The 16,627-nt window shown below is 30.6% G+C and overlaps 1 long non-coding RNA gene across 1 annotated transcript; it reads left to right on the top strand.

Moving 5' to 3' along the window:
* The first annotated feature begins 4,750 nt into the window (after positions 1 to 4,750).
* Positions 4,751 to 16,416, top strand: LOC119684390. The gene is made up of 3 exons (XR_005252729.1): positions 4,751 to 5,061; positions 6,101 to 6,522; positions 15,501 to 16,416. It is a non-coding gene; the product is annotated as an uncharacterized LOC119684390 (long non-coding RNA).
* Positions 16,417 to 16,627: the final 211 nt, after the last annotated feature.

Here is a 16,627-nt window from a genome sequence, read left to right as displayed (position 1 = left end):
AAAATTACTTAGCTGATATTATTTCTTTGTTCACTAGCAATTACAGTTAAATGATTAACTTATGTATGTATACGCTAGTAATAAGAGAATTAATTATTGAACTTCTGACACAATTTAAGCTTAATCTTACATGTATATACTTCTCCGTAACGAATTTATTTTCTCAAAAAACAAAATTACTATTTGTTCTCAATTTTTCAAATATAAATTTAATAGCACACTGTCTTAGTTTTATTTAGTACTTCATACTAAGCACTTAGTACTTAAACATTATTGCTATACTTTGTGGCACTGACCAATACGATATTTTCCACGAACATTTTCTAAGCCAGTTCAAAAATTATTGTTATTATATTACATGGTACATTAGGGCGAATGACATCATCAAGGACCTCAAGATTATTCCGATAAAAAAATACATTAAGCATTGAGCCCTAAAATTAGGACTCAGATGCGAATCTCAGAATGGTTATAGGCTGCTCGATGAGGTATGCAGATCTGAGGTAATTTATTGCTTAGTCTGATGAATTGATAAACAATAATCCAGTCAAGGTGTAGAGAGGGGTTATGAAGAAACCTCGCAGTTAATAATGAGTAAATGTGCTTAAGTGTACTGACTCAACTAGCCTCAACATAATAATAAATTACAAATAAAATATTAAGATAAATAAAAAATTCAGATATATATTAAAATCCAGAAACTACAAAATTAATAAATATTTTTACTATGGAAACGACCTATCAAGATTCTATTAAAGTAAATCCATATCACTCACTGTAGCAACTGTTCAATTTTTCTTTTTATAAATTTGTTAGTTCTTTTTCAAATATTTATTTATTAATATTATTAAGCAAGTCTTAGGTAAACTTAGTTTCACTTTAGTTTTTCTGATTTATAATATTTTCACATAAGTGTTAAGTGTTACTCATACGTCTTCTCATTAAAAATGTATTTAGTTGTCTTTCAATTAAATTATGAAATAAAAAACTATAATTGTAGTTACAATATAATAACTATTAAAAAGCTTTTACTTAGAAATAATTTTCTAATGGGAATTATTGAATAATTACATTCCCTTAATCAATTAATTGCTGCTCATATGACTACTCAATAATGTTCAAGATAAAAAGTTCTCACGTTGCAAAACTAGCCAATCTTAACATATGTCTACATATTTGCTTAGCAAAACACAAACTACTTTTAAAAATAAATTCCTTTTTATTAAAATCTAGTAAATCCATATAAATTTAAATATTAAAACATTGCATTTTAAAGATATTTAGACGTACGCTGTCAAAGCGGAACAAACGATAAATATGTAAATTTTATTCTGTGCACTCTTCCAACGCTTTGTATGCATTTGAGCAGCTTTATGTGAAATATTTTTGTGCGCTCTCCATTTGCCTAATCGACAAAAACAACGTCGTAGCAAACTTAACAGGTGTTATTTACAACGCAGTAAGCTTTTCACCACACAAGTATTTCTCAACATAAAATATTACCTGTTCACTATACATTGACGCATTTGTTTTACCCACTGTGGTGAGCTTTAGTGTCACATGCATTTCATTGAAAAATAAACATGAAACGTGTTTGTTGTTTTAAGCTTATTTCCATATGCAGCCAAGATGAATATTACGTTTTATTCGTGAATTTTTTTTGGATAAAATATTTATAACTAATGAATGATTTTATATTTGCCAAGATAAGTATATATATGTTATATTACGATTATTCGTCATATCAATTCGTAAGACAAACTAAATGCTCAAAAATATCCATTAAACTTAAATAAACTACTTATCACGGTCTTAAAGTAAATGTAGTAAAAATAAAATCCCTAGAAGTGAACGCAAATGACTATATAAACAATATGTGTAACTACCGCATAAGGTTCTTAAAAATATTTTCCTACTGCGGCAGTGTTATAACTACAGATGAATTTGCAAAAGATATAGACAGTGCATAGTAGCTGCGCTAGCTAAAACCATATTTTTCCTTTGCCCGATTCATAAATCTTTGGAACCCTAATTTCATCTCGGCAGAAACTGGACTAGAATGCGCAGTGACGTGACGCTGTAAATGGAACGTTCTTAGAACGAGGTGAAACGTTTAGCATAAAGCTGTTCTAAGGACAAAAGTCCTTATCTCCCAAGAATCTAAAGCAATCGATAATAAAGTTAAATAACGTTCGTTTAATGAATTTTAAAACTCTTATTTTCCTTAAAGAAATTTGTTTTAAACTTGAATATCTTCAAATCGTTCACTTGTTTTTCAAATACCAAAAATGTTAATCAATGATCTTACCATATATATGGTTTAGTATGCAATGCTATTATACACATCTAATAGTACAGGTACAGGTATAGAATAAATAGATGATGTTTTATTCTCTTTTCCAAATTTAAAAAGAATCCACCCACTCCGAAGACCACTTTAGACTACATCTTTAAACTTTTCAAATTAAAGTATTTTTTAAAGTTTAAAGTCAAATATTTTAATTAATAACTTATAAGTATTAACATAATTATAGCTAAATCAAATCAATCAATCAAATCAATAATTGGAATTAAAAACAGCCACGGCTACAGCCAAATCAAAACAAACTCTTCCATTTAATAGTGGCCGCGCCGAACACTTACCAAAAAGCGCATCGAATCGGCAAATCCTACAAACGCAAACAAAGTCGAATTTTTAGTAGCAAATCGAAAACGAATTTTCATGGCTAACTGCTGTGAAAAATTACTCGTATTTCTGTCTAAAACCTAAAATAATTTTTAAGTGTTGAACTGTCAGAAATTGTTTTTTAATTAAAAAAAACAAAAATATTTCTGCACACATTTCGAATGTATCTTCGAGATTGGCTTGAAATATTACGTCCGGAAGCGACGAATGCATTCAAATAATTTTGAATTTTTGTTTTTTTTTTATTTGATATTACCAAATTTTAAATTTGAAATTTGCGCCAATTAATGGTTTCACACGTTTTGTTATTTTAATTGTCATTTTAACTGTCATTTTTATTTCAAATTTAAGCCGAGACTTGAGCGCTAATTGTGACCAGAATTTGTGGTACGTAAACATTGGCGATTATTGCTTTTTATGAGAACCTCTCACCGTTGTCATTAATTTGTATCTATTGCTTTGGTTTTGTATTTCAGGGTAAGCTTGGCTTCAAAGTTTTCACAATAAAAATATTTCTTCAATTAATTAAGTAATAAATTATTTATTAAAGTTAAAACGAATGAAGATGCAATTTAAGCGTGTATGGCTTTTTTATAGCACATTTTTAATTATTCTGACCTTTAAACAAAGCCGCAAATATTATAAATAATTAATCAATTAAAATTTATCTCTCTGCCTTGATTAGAAATGAAGTTGTCATTGAGATACAGATAATATTTTTTTAATTTTTATGAAATTAAATTCGGCTAATTCGGAAATATGCTGTACATTTGTAGCATTTGCCTTTCTCTTTGCCGAAAATGTAGCTACAAAATTGTTAACCGGCACTTTACGAAGCAATTAAAATTACTTTAAGTATTTGCCTAATGCTCTTATTAAGGCAGCCGTGCATTCTACGACAACGCTAAAGATACATGTTTTTATCGTTGGACTCGACTCACGATTTGAGCCAAATTTTTATCGCTTAAACTCAGTGCAACAAAGGAATGCAATGCAACGCTTGCACCTTTACATTTGGCTCAGTTTGGTTCTGCATAAATCGCGCCTCTTACATTCGCCAGCACAAGCATTTCCGATCAAGCGGGCATATTTGTTGTTCGTTGTTTGTGTAATAAAACTTGTAATAAAAAATAACACCCAAGATACAAAACCTAATAATAAAATCTTATGAAAATTGCTGCACAGTAGTTGCCAATTCGTACGAAACTGTTACCCTATCCATATCCGATAATTTGAACACCAAATGAGCGAACCTAAACTGTGGAAATTGTATCTGCATCGGGCAAAAATGAAGGCATTCCTATTTCACTACAATGGATACCGTTGACCATTGTTGTTCTTCCAGTAAAAGAATTTTACAGTTCCAATAGCAAAACAAAAAAATCTTACAAAATGAACAAAATGGTTCAATAGGAAGTTATTCCTGTTCTTAGCCTCGAGAAATAGTAGTGAATTCGTTCATCTATACTTGTCCGCCTAAGGTTGACAAACATTTTTATAATTTTTACTAAGTTTTTTTTTGTTTTGTTGTTGCTTTCTCTATTTCGATTACACGAAAGTTCATTGAATATCGTTCTGAAAAATAAATTTTGTTGTTCATTCATGTATGTGGCAAGAGATGACCAATGCACTTTACTCGTTCAACAGGCCTAGGCCTGGTTAAGGCTTCGATAAGGAAAAAATGCACAAAAGAGTTTGTGAAGTGTATCAGTGTATCAGCTTGTACATACGTATATGCTTATGATAAATTATTTTGTTAGAACATTTCTATAAGAAATTAACATTTCTCAAGTCAATGTTGGCGGCTATTGGGTTTTTTGAAAGTATTATTTATCTTGTTTGCTGATAATATATTATTAGAATTCATCTATTTTGAGTTCAGGAAATGTCATACATAAAATTAAAGAAAAAAAAAACAAAATATTATCAAAATATGAATAGTGTTACTACTACTATACACTATTAGAGGTAAATTATTAAATTATCGTATATGCCTTGATTCTTATTTCCTCGAGCCTTCTTAATATATTATTTTACTACAGAATTTAAATTTTTCAAAAATTAGTTTCCAATAGGAGTGATCCAATTTTTTGGCATTGGATAAATATGGACTCAAAAATCATCTCCTGTAAACAGGAGGATTTTCGACTGCCATTTTTAATTTTACAACAAGTTATGTTAAAATAAGCAATCAAACACTTCATAATCAACTCTAATGCAGGTAAAGGATCTTCTCTTCAGTGCCGGTATATTGAAAATTCCGTTTTGGGAGTGACAAAATGCGGATGAAGTATCCATTCTTGATTTGGCCAATGGCATATAGATCAAATTTATCCCATTTGTCATTATTTTGACAGCATGTATACCAAATAGGAGTAAGTTGCAGAAGTTATGTTTAAGTTATTAAAAATTTTTTATAAAGAATATTTTTTTTTTATAAAAAAGATAACAGACTATAATTTTACTATATTTTATTTTTTCAAAATATAAAATATATGTAACTTCATGAAGTTTCCAATAGTTCCCATATAAAATATGATTGTTCATTATTTGAATTAAGAATTTTTTACTTAGGGCAATAAGATTTACTAATGAACAATCAAAGTTTTCCACTTTATTCATTAGTCTAATTAGTGACCCTTGAAATTCATACTTTTACTTAATCCTTTATCAACATTGAGAGATCTAAGCGCAAACTCAGAACAAAAACTTAAAATTCTGCGTTTCTGTTTTACCTAAACATTTGGACTGTGTATTTTAATATTTTTTTTTTGTTTTTATTTGATAAAAACCGTATTGATACCCATCAAAATCGTCAATCTTCGAATCACTCACTTCTATTATTTTATTTCCTTTCGCAATCTTTCGAATTTTACAATTCATATTTTCATTTATTATTATATATATTTTTTTTCTAATTATTTTAATACACAGACAAAGCCCAAATTTATCACAACGATGGGTTAGCTTAAAAACCAAGAGTAGATTTTAATGCCCTATGGGCATTGCTTCCAACGCTTTGGTAAGAGATTTTGAATATCTGAGCAATTAATCAAAAGTGTTGACAATGATCAAATTCTTGAAAAAGGCTGGATATCAAAAAAAAAAAAATCTATGAATAATATTCGACATATTAATGAAGTTGTTCCAAAATGTGGCCGCACTTAAGGTGTCAAATTTTTACCTTGACATTCTTAAGTGTTCACATTAAAGTTTATTAAGAACGTCAGTGAAATATTTTAGTTACAATTTTTATATGAATTCATTTCAAAAAAATTAAAAACATGTGTGATAAGTAGAGATGGCTTTATTACTTTCTGATTTAAAAAATTTTGCAATATCATTGAAAAATTTTTCTTCAAGTTTTCTAATCATTTTTAAATTTCTCTAAAATGCTAATTAATTTAATTTTAGGAATTAATAGATTAGTATCATTATTACTGACAACTTTGAACGCAATCCTGAATTGGGCCATGTTAAACCAGTGATGGCACTATTTCTTAAGCTAACTGGAAAGTAGTTGAACGAACTCTGCTCAAGATTTACATGAGGGTCATCGGTTATCGTTTACTTTGATCAAACCTCTGTGTATCTCTACAACAATGCCTATAGACGAAAGGGAGGTGGCATATAACTGTTTTAGTGGATCAAATTCAACAATATTCGGCTATCATCATTAGTCATAGTATAGGCGAACAACACTGTCTTGCGAGATGGTGATGATAAAGCCCTTAAGAGCAACTTACGTGAAGCACTTGTCGTTCTGAACAAACAATTACTCGCCTCCACTGATTCGAATTATCCCAAGATGTCATCGCATAATTCAGATTTGTACGGTAAGCGAACATTTACGACCAAAAAGCTGTTCTCACAAAAATATACCCAAACACATAATGTCGTTTCATTCGGCTATCTAATACTTAGTGTTTAGTTAACGATGCCAGTAACCCACTTATTCCATTAGAATTCATCTTAATATGTCTTTAACTATTACGATTGCAGTCAGTGATAACTAATTCAACATATCCACCTATCTATCTTAATTTCCATTACTTTTTACACTGTAAAGTATGAAATATCGCTTATTCATAAACCAATAATATATTCGTTCCACAGTTAGGTTAGCTCGATTCTTGATTGCAAGGTGGTCGTAATATTAAGATTAGTACTAATACAAGATTATTTGTATTTGTAATTCAGATGTAAATAAATTTAAAACTGATTGATGTTATATATTTATTACAGAAGAGAGAATATATATGTCAAAAGTATTAAAAAAGAAATAATTTGTTTTCCACTGTTCTCAAAGTGCTACAGCGCGGGTGTTTAATTAACAACCTACGACATCTGTTTCCAATAAAGTTAAAAGCCTTGTTAAGAACGTTGGCTAATAAAACAACATAATCAAGCTCAGATTTTGGACCACAGATTCACAAAAAATTCAGTAATTCTTTCACGAACTTTCTTTTTAAATGATTTAAGCTCGGCTTATGCCGGAAATGTGCTAATTTTTTATTTTTATTGAGTATTTGCTAACAAATATTTAAGAGCTAATAAAATAAAAATCGCGCGTTAAAATCAGTAAATAAATTAAGTGACGAATTGATTGATTTCTTATGTTACACTGACTTCTCCATTTTTTTTCGATGATTTATAAATTTAACATAAATTCGCAGAAATCAACACCAGTTGGTATCTCAAATAATTAAGTGCATGAATTATGTATGTCAATCTGGAAGATATTTACAAGTTAAGAGCCAATGCAAAAATTGTTAAAAATGTGTCAACTTCTCATAGCAAAAATCTATTGAACGATCTCGTTTATTATTTAAGCTCCAGATTACCTCACACTATCTTCAACAACATCGTATTGAAGTGTAGCTGAAATGCGTGCTTGAGTAAATTAGATCGCGCATATTAATTATTTTTTAAACTCTTATCTTAATCTACAAAATTCTGTTAGTTGTTGACTTTCCTGACTTTGAACGTTGATTAATCGTGAAAATATTAAGTAATTTATTCCTAAGCAGCAGTCAATGAGACAATCTCATCAAAAATAAATTAAATATTTGCCAATGATAAAGCAAATGATATCGTCGAAAAACATATAGCATGGAAATTCATACTTGATTTTTGAAAGAATTTCTCATGACCTTATTTGCATAAAACCTCATCCATTCACACCAAATAATTTATGCCTCCTCCAAATTAATTCGAAAGAAGCAGAAGGTTTATATACGTAGAAGCGTACTAAGCACCATGACAGCTTTAATTTCAAAAATTCATAATAAAAATATAAAATTCATATGTGAAAGTAAACGAAAACATTTGTGACTTAAGCAACTTAAGATTTTTGTTAATATTCTTGCTGAGTTTTCTGCTGATTTTATTTGATTTTATCGAAAATTAATATTCCGCGTTTATACGCAACCAATCAATAAGAGCCGTCAAACATTACATGCTTTTTTGGGAACAGTACTGGGCCGTCACAATACGTAAACAAACTAAAAAAGTATTTAAAAAGGTAATTAAAACATTACATCGAACCAAAATGTCAAAATAGGCGTTACTTCTGGTCATCGTTCGCTTCAACAAGGAAGTACAAGCAATTATTTTAAAATTTTGATGCAGAGTTTTTACTTGACCCACCTTGTTTGCTCCTTGTTATTTTCTTATTTTTAAACTGTAATTACCGATTAACCTGATAGCGCTCCAGTTATCACCAGGCGTTACAATGATTTCACGATTTCGGTAGAATAAATAGATACCGTAAAGCTTCAATAAAAATTGAAAGTCAGATGATTTTTTAAGAATTTTTAACCGATTATGAGACGACAACTCTACATTTCTCGATATTTATCAAAGATTTATTGGAATAGTTAAGCAATTAAATTTGTTCCATGAATCATTTCATGCGTAGTAATAAATATTTGAGGCCCCGTTATATTAATAAGATTTTATAATGTAATAATAATCAGTCTCCCAAAGACAGCAGAAGTTCCAGGGAAGAGAAATAATCGATAACTTTTCTTTGGAATATATGGGTTATGGGTGGACCCAGACAACATACCACATCAGCATCTTAAAATAACAATCATTTGTTGATTAAAAATAGACACATTTGGCTATTCTTTATGCCTACCATTTAAGATTTCTATAAAGACTTAGGTCTGAGGAAAACGCCTTGCAATATCAATAGTAGGCAACATTAGCATAGTTAGGCATATTGAATTTCAACAGCTTCGCTGGTTTGACCGCTTTGTCATAGTGGCTGTGAATATATCGGTTAGAAAAGTTTTTGATTCGGTATCGCATAATAGAACACGAAATAGAGTACGCCTGCTTCTTCAAAAAAGTATCCAGTGACAAATGATTTGAGAGCGGAGGCCTCCAGACCTGACCAAAAACAATCTTAGGCTGTAATAGCCAACTAAGTAAGTAAGTAAGCTTTTTGTCATATTCAAGAACGTATTCTTCAAATGTAATATGAAATATCATTTCTACAGCATTTCCGAGGGCTAGGAGTAAATGCCATTTCATAATTTTATCTTATCAATTTTAAAAGGAATGATTATATCAGTACCAAAGTATTGGATTTGGAAACATTTTATTTTCAAAAATAGATAAAATTAAATATTTTAGATTTGATTTTATGTGTGAAGGGTATTGAAACTTCGGTAAAACTATGCAAACTTTTATCTTCCTTCTTACATTTTCTTATAAATAGTAGTGGAAAAAACATTTGTACATTATTGTGTATATTTGAAGTAAAACGTGGGCTTTTCATTCATTTCCACAATTTGCTGCTCCTGGCTTTGGTTGCTCTTGCATATCTCAGTGTTCGATCTTAACGACCGGATTAAGGAGCCGTTGTATTTGCCATTAAGTAAGCAAAATTTGCGCTTTGCCAAAACTTATTAACGCTTACATTTCTGAGTTAGAAACTAGTTTAGATTGTATAAATTAAAATTTAACTACTACAAAATTGAGTCTCACTTTTTCTATATTTCTTGCATTTTTCCCCCTTAAAGAAAAACTATTTTAATAATTACGTAAAATGGCTTTAAAAGGTAAAAGAACTGACAGATCCGAGCTCGAAGCATTGCGTGAATGAGTCACAGTCTGAGTTTTACAAAAATAGGAAAAATAATGCAAAACAGTAATCGGGTAATTCATAAGTCTGGATTAGCGGTCTAACTTGAAATTGGCTTAATTTTGTCTGGATTGACGTAAAATGGGCACAAAGTACTTCGGGGTGATATGAAATATGTACAAACGCTTTGTGCATTAAATAACGCCACTAAAATTGGTTTCCATGGAGTCTTACAACTGTTTTGCTCAGCTGAATAAAGCTGAATAAAAAAATAAATTGTATTCTTAATTTAAGTAATTTCAATAATTGATTGAACGTATTTTTTTTTTTTTGATTTTCCATGTAAATACTTCGACCAGGTACTCATACGACGAATCACGTATTATGTTAAGGAACGCTGTTTGCATGTCAGTTTATTTGACTTATCATTTCAAAGGTGCAGAGTGCAACTGCTCAAATTATTGCCCCAAGTGACAACAGAGCTCGATTCACGCACCCACTACCGCGTTTCCCGTATGCCATTTCATAATGAATTTGCCAAAAACCAAAACCCGAACAAAAATTTAAGCGTTGTACATGCTTTGCATAAACAAACAGAAACTAAAATCGCTAAAATCCAAATTTGTAGCGAAAAAGACCACTTGATATGCCGAAAATGTTACTTTTCACCCATCGAACTCACACATGAATTCTTAAGCAAACAAACTGCACATAAGTCAGGCCTCGTTTGAGCCACTTGAAGGCAAATTCTGAGCGTGATATTGAAATCAAGATTATAATTCTTGTCCGTTTGTGTGTTTTTGATGCACGTAACACTAAGCCCGGCTTGCGCTTACTTTGACCCGAACTCAATGCTAGTAAGCCGCAACCGATAACAGTAGTTTTCGTACGAGCTCAAGTGAGGCAACACCTTGTGGTGTATTCAGAAACTCATCAATCATTGTTAACAGTGAATAAATATTAAAGTCAGATACAATTGAAATTTAATAGCAAAAGCAGCAGCAACAGCAATAACTGTAAAGATAATGCCTCTCTAAAGATTTGGTTTGATATGAAACATAATCGGCATGTGCTAAGGTTAAAGAGTTTGTAATTACAAGCTGAGGTTAGTACTCGAGTGGCAGATTTAAAAAATAATTATTTGTACAATACTTCTCGAAATACAATACAAACATTCATACATTTTACTAAATACCAAACAAACATAAACTAATTATCAATAATTTGACACTTTAGACGAAGTGTAGTCGGTACAAGAACTCATTTAACAGACTATTATATTTATCTCGGGCAAAACTTATTGAATTTCATTTTATACTTTAAACGTGTGCTATAATAAGCAAACAACTTAGGTTCAGAAGCCCTAAAGAACCTCATACATTTATTAAATCTTATCTTTTTATAGTTAGTTTTATCCACAAAACTCATCAAATTTTATTCGTTTTCCTCGGAAAGACTAACACAACATTGTCGGGTACATACACATAAGGTCAAAATGCCCGAGAGCGATAATTACAGAAAACACGATTTTGGTATAATCCAGTACAACATTCTAGAGGACATAAATAAACAAAAAACAGCCGCAATTCTTAAACTAATGGTCGAGGTTAAAATTGTCTGTTAACTGGACAGAGAATCAAGAAGTCTAATCACAAGTCTAATTGTCATTGTCAAGGAGTTTGCGGTCTATGTATTATCTATCAGTGGGAATCTTTATACCTCTTCTGGTTTAAAAGAATGGCAGTATACTCATACGAAACAAAGCAAAGCAAAGAATTTGAATGGATATTTCTCCCTGTGTCTCATAAAACTGCAGATATCAGCATCTTTGAAGGTGGTTGCTTTGGAGGTTATTACTATAACTGTACATGTACAGTTAAATATCTACAAATTGATTTGAATTTGGATTCATTAAAACCAGGAAACTTGTCAGCATTTCTTTTGTTAAAAATAAATGAGCTGAAATCCCTATCGTCCCTTATATCGGCACTAGATTTCTCAATTTGTTTATATTTGATATTTCAGACACAGTTGACAAATGAATTCCTACTATATCTATACCTATCCTGCTAAGAAAATGTTGGTTTAAGTGAAATCTTAATTACATTCAATGGGTATGTAATCATGTTTATCCACAAACAACGCACAACTAATTGCGGTAATATTGTCTGATAAGTATTTTTATAATGTATTTGAATATCACAATTTGGAAGTAAAGTGTATGTTGACCACGTTCGCTATACACAATAAACTGAATTCTAAGCCTCAGACAACCATGATCAAGAAATTAAGATATAAAGTAAAAATTAAAAATATATTTAATTGTTTTAGGATTTCATTTCTGTTTTAAAGGAAATAAGTAAGTTACAAATTATAACACTTGCTGCAGGGTAGTTATGATTTTGAATTTCATAAATCACTCCTTCGCCATTACAGGTTGATAATTCAGGCTTAAAGTCTTGAGCCAGACAGTTGCAAGATAAGATAAAACTTACAAAATGAGATAAAACTCATTCCTGTTTTTACACACCTCGACTTGATCTCGTTTCTTCCCTCTGAATATGCGCGTCTCTATCTTCCTCATCTCTCAATATTGTGCACGCATGGTTCGCGTAGCTGACCTGACAGCAGGGTCCTTTTATAGATCGCGTTCTTTGCAGCAATAGTTTAGTATCACTCCTCCTCTTGGAAAGCGGGAACTAACAAAAACGGACTATAAAGCTAAAATTATATATATTTAAAAAAAAAATAAACTATAAAAGAGAAAAAATAAATCCAGCTGTGCTTGCAGGACATATAGGTCTTTGGACTTATTCCCCCTTGCAATAAATGAATAAATCAATATTAAATATATTTTTTGGAAATCATTAATCAAATTTGGCCATCCAATGATTTCACTAAAACAAAGCCTTTAAACCTGAATACAGAAGTTTTTTCTACAAAATAAAAGCACAGCTCTTACCATTAACCCTCATTTTATTATGCTTAAAACATCAGATTTCTAAAATCAATAAACATTTAATTAAATAATTAAAAATAGAATCTGAAATATTAACTATTTTTCTTTTATTAATAAAAAGATTGCAATTGATTGTACAAAAGTCGATCATAGGAGGATGAAGTTTTTGCTTGAATAATTTATGCAATAAAATCGCGCATTTTCATGTTTTATTGAATGTTCGTTGCAGAATTTTATTGTTTAATAACTTTTTATATGAAACACAATAATTGCATCATTTTCCATAAATTATGCACCGCTGCATAAAGCAGTTTAGTGCAAATTGCATTTACTTTCATTTGCAATAGGAATTTCACTTTCTGACTTACTGAAGCGAGAAACTGAGCTATTGTAGCGCACGATAATTTAAATATTTATTAACTATTTATTAGGGTATCTCGTACTGGACTCTCCTTCGTATATTGGCAATAAAATTAACATGAATTATTATTTCAGACAAGTATTTAGAAATCTCACTTACAAAGGCCTATATAAAAATTTCATAAGAAAATATTACCAACTTATGAAAGGCGCAAATACGTTACAAAAAAAAAAATTTTTTCCGAATACCTAACATGAATTTTTAAATAATATATTTAAATCAAAAATAATTTCGTTTTAGAAATATCAGTGTATAACATGCAATTCGTTTAGAAAATATGAGAGTTAAAGAATCGATTGACACATCAAAAGAAACACCAGAACAACAGGGTGTACGCATTGAGACAAGCCGTGTTTGCCAAATACTTTGTCAAGAAATTCTCATGTATTTTGATAACATTTGTAACACCATTAAAGAAGTTTATATATATGCAGTGGCGGAGCTAGACCAACTCTGCACGTCGGCGACATCAGAATTGCGAGGCCCCCTTTATAACCCAGTTGTAAAAGTAAATAAGTTACATTCACTAATACGACAAAGCATGATAGAAAGTTTTATTGCTAATCAATTTAAAATAAACACAAATTAAAATAAATGAATTTTCCTACTTTTAGTATTACCCTATTTTTTTTTTAAATTATATCATAATGAAGATAGTCTCTCTTGGACCATCATATTTTTCTAGTACGTCTTAAACAATTTTAACTTTGCTTCTTTCTTTTCGTCGAAGCTATACTGTCTGGAACTGTGAACATGAATCTGATTAGTATATAAACATTAGGGAATACTTCGAATATATTTAATGCCATTATCAAACCAAATTGCTCAAAATATATATTAAGTACTTAGAATCCACAGTCGGTAACTTTTTGCGAGGTCTCTGCGGGCGCGAGGCCGTCGGCGGTCGCCGACATCGCTGACGCCTAGCGACGCCACTTTATATATGTTTCGAATGCAGTTTAATATTTATTTCAATTATGCAGTTATGTTACAGCTGCACATCTATAAAACGTCTAGATGAGATCTATAAAAGTTATTAATAGAATTACGGTCGATTTTAACTTTTTTATGTAGAATAATTTAAATCAAAAAAGAAAAGAGAAAGAGCTATTTTTCCTGATGCATGTTTCAAGCATATAATCTTTATCAAAAATTAAAACTAATTCCAAAGACAGACTTAGACTGGAGTATCACAAGACTGAGTTACAAGTCCAAGTGTTACTCGTATGATAGATAGAATAATAATTTGGACAGTAGATGGAATAATTAAAAAAGGAAAAAAATAAAAAAAAATTGTTTATCATTTCTAATGCAGTTGAACGATTATACGAACATTCAGACTTTTCATGAAAAGGTGCACATTTAGGGGAGTCGGGACTAAGAAATAGATCCCTGCGACAATATAATCTACAGAGTCGTTTCTGGAATATGCACTTCTTGACTCTTTGTAATTCTTTCAAATACATTTAGAAAAATATTCTCTGGTTTACACAGAGCGAAGCGGAAAGGTACTACCATATTACTATGATACTTGACATTATCCTCACATTAACAGTACTTTTCCTTGGCGTCTGAAATTTATGATTTTCCCTAGTATTTTAACTTTTATGAGTTTTCTGTCGTCGACAGAAATTGGCACGTTTTGCGTATAAAAGTTGTAAAATATTCTTCGCAATTTTATAGCAGATTAAACAAAGTATCAAACAGCGTTTCCCAAACGAAACTTATTCACATCTCAGTATATTACGGACATATTATTGTACATAAAAAGTAAGTGTAAAAGAGGATTTAGATATTCTGATAAATCGAAAAATAAAAATTTGAATTATACGAGTTGAATTGTAGTTTCTATATTAGGCATATCACTTCTTCGAATAAATATTCCGAAAAGTAGACTGTGCTGGAATTGTCACAATAAAAAAGGTATAGAATTAATTAATCAAGTAAATTCAATATTTTTAAGACCGTTTCTTCAATGAACTGACAGAGATAACGAAAGTTCTTAGTTCCAGCTGTTCTTACTTTTATTTGGGAGAGTTAATGATATAACAAGAATAATATACGGAGACAATAACGGTTAGTATGACTTGCTTTTTCCATGCAATTTTAGGACATCACAATAGGCAATAGATGTCTTGGAGTGGTACTACAGGTAAATTCATCAGGGTGTTCCCTGTATATACATATAGTCATTTATAGTCATATATATAGATCGTATATAGTGCTAAAAATATTATATATTTGAATATTTATTTTTTGAAGTACAATATACAAGCTTTAAAAATATAGTTAATAAATGTTCTGAATTTTAATAAAAAAACTTTATTGATTGCAATTTAAGAATCGCTGGAAAATGAAACTTATAATAACAATGTATCAGTGGAAGCACAAGTGGCAATCAAATCAAAGCAACAAGATGATGAGTAAGATATTCTAACAAGTAGGCAAAAAAAGCTTAAAGGATAACAAGGGTGCTTATATCAAAAAGCACAACAACAAACATATTTAGCCAACTAAACGCACTCATGGGGAGTTTTAAGGGGTCTTGTGATATATAAGAATGGACGACCTTACACTGATTTTTGAACCCGCTCAGTTTACAACGAAAATAAAATTGAATGGAAGGCATGAAATCAGCTTTATAGAGCTTTATGGTTGGTCGGTTTCTGAATGAATTGTGTGAAAGCTTTTCTAACGGTTTAATTGTTCAATAGCTTTTCGAAATGAAGCCTCAAAAATTCCTCGCAGCTTTGCCCAATAATGTATGTACTAAGAATTTTCAGTTGTTTTTAGTTGGTGTTTGAGTTGAAAACTCAGCCCGCAAGGATATTTCTAGTGTTTTTTTTTCGTACATTTTTAATAGTTAAAACAAATTTGCAAAAACTATAATTTGTTATGCTTATTACGATTGCTTATAAATGAAACTTATTAATAATTTATTAATAATTTGTAAAGAATAAATGAAAATGAAATTGATGTGAAAATCTTCCATTGAAGTCTTTGACGAAAGTGATTGCAAGTGGAGCAAAGACTTCAGAGTGACACATTCATTTAATTTTTAAGTATTTTGTTTCTCTTAAAATAATTTATTATAAATAAATTGCAAGTAAAAAAATACTATTTTGTTTAAAATAAAAAGCCTCACATAAAGGTCAAATTATCGACTTTAAATACTTGAGCGTTTTTTGCGTGTGCAAATGCATAAATAACACTAATAAAAATAAAAGCTCGACAACGGCGATGCTATTTTAAGTTCGCACCTACAGCGGAGGGTGTGCGGAGTGGCGGGCTACAACAGTTACACACTTTCAGAAATCAGAAATCAGCTGAGTAGATAACTTGTAAAGCTGCTGATTTTGAGTCTGCAATCCTCCCTCCCCTGCGCCCACTACCATTCCACAAATTAAATCACCAATTGTTTGCTTCCCTGCAAAACGAAGCAAGTGGAAGAAAAAAGAGAAAGTAAAA

The sequence above is a fragment of the Teleopsis dalmanni genome, chromosome 2 (genome assembly GCF_002237135.1).
Source record: "Teleopsis dalmanni isolate 2A chromosome 2, ASM223713v2, whole genome shotgun sequence".
NCBI classification, from domain to species: domain Eukaryota; kingdom Metazoa; phylum Arthropoda; class Insecta; order Diptera; family Diopsidae; genus Teleopsis; species Teleopsis dalmanni.
This window is presented reverse-complemented; position numbering and strand designations above follow the sequence as displayed.